Here is a 1,885-nt window from a genome sequence, read left to right on the forward strand (position 1 = left end):
GACTTTGGAGTCGAATGGACTGGGAAACTCAAGCCTTAACTATCTGATCTTATTTTTTTTTTAAAAGCTGAGTCCTAACCAGTAGACTGCCAGGGAACTCCCAGTTCCTAATGTTTAGTCTTCAGTTTTTCCATCTGTAAAAATCAGGGAAATGCTATATGTTGTCATAGTGCCTGACGATAATTAGTGTCCCAGAAACATTAGTTGTTATTAACAGCAGCAGTAGCTTGAAAACTTCCCAACGCCCTCAAGAGTGGATTAAATACTTGTCCTATGGGTGCTCCTTGCACAAATATTTCACCTTTCACCTATCACCTATCACACTATATTGTACTTTGTTGCCTCCATAAGACTTCATCTTGCACTATATCTTAAACTTCTTGAAGGTGGAGATTTGGCAGGTATAGCCTCTAACTAGAGAATTCCTTGGCTGGCACAAAATATAACTGTGCAGATCTCCAATTTTGCTGGTTTCTGTGACCAGGAATTATGCTGAGAATTGCTGCCATTCTGAAAGCATTAGTGTTTGGGCTGCTGTAACATTTCTTATGAATCAGACCAGACTCTCATGTCAGATTAATTAAAGATGTCTTCTAGGAAGATACTCCTAATTTAAAAAGATACAGATTTACATTTTATTCTATTATGATTTAGAAGTGAATGTAAATCTTCATTTATAGGAGTTAGATATTTATCTTCAACAATTAACTGCTGAATTCATTTTCATGAATAAGTTTAAACTGCTCAACTTAATTTCATTACAGAAGTTACTCTAAAAGCCAGTTTCATTTCCAAACTATAGTTCCCATCATTTGATAAATCATAAGATAAAAATAAGATATACAAAAATGTAATGCAAAGATATAGTCTACTATGATATTCTGATAAATAGAACAAATTTATTCTGCAATGTAACATGTATTTTCCATTTTTCTTGGTGCCTGAAATATAACTTCTACTTATTCTCAAGTATACATGTTTTGGTTTATCCCTTCTTTATGGGAAAAAGCCTAAATTTTTGTCTTAAATTGTCAGTAGGAAATAGCTGATTATTCTTAAAAAGTTAAAATATTTTTACTTTATATTTAAAATATTTCACATTTATAAATATATAAATGATGTAATAGATAATGGTATTACAAACATGCTATTATTAAATGAATCTTAATTATTATGACAAAAGAATGATCCATAATTGTATTTTTTTCATTTATAGCAAGCATAAAGGGAGAGCAAGAAAAAAATGTTTACTCTTTACCAGATTGGGAGTCTTTCAATTAATTTGGCTTTTTTATTGCTCTCGTAGGACAGTAATACTGGGACTCACTGAATGGTCAATGCAGGAATTCTCATGAAAGAACATTTCTTGCCGACCATTAATTTCATTATTAAATCACCAGATTTACTCAAGGACATACAGTGGAGTCTCAAGTCCTCTTCAACACTCATTGCTATGCCAAAGGCTTTATATATTTTCCAGATTACAGTTATCACTAAAAGTAGCAAGATAAGATACTTATAAATGCATATTATTATGAAAATGCTTATAAATCTATATATGTACAACTGATTAAAAGTTTTCTTTGGAGGAAGGAGCTATCCAGTGGTAGTTATTCTTTATTCAGTTCTTTATTCAATCAGTTCTTATTCAGTTATTAGTGAATAAAGTTATTCTTTATTCATTCTTACTGATTCTTTTGTCTAGTGATAAGCTCAGAGCAACACAACTGTTAGAATGGTGACAGATGGTATCCCCACCTAGAACCCAAACCAAAGTACCACTTTTGAAGAGTAGGTTGAATTTGAAAAGCAGGAATCCAAATGTATATAGGGACAAGTGTCTTAGTCTGTTCAGGCTGCCATAACAAAATACCAGACTGGATGG

Source organism: Bison bison, unplaced genomic scaffold, assembly GCF_000754665.1.
Source record: "Bison bison bison isolate TAMUID 2011002044 unplaced genomic scaffold, Bison_UMD1.0 scf7180017855362, whole genome shotgun sequence".
Lineage (NCBI taxonomy): Eukaryota > Metazoa > Chordata > Mammalia > Artiodactyla > Bovidae > Bison > Bison bison.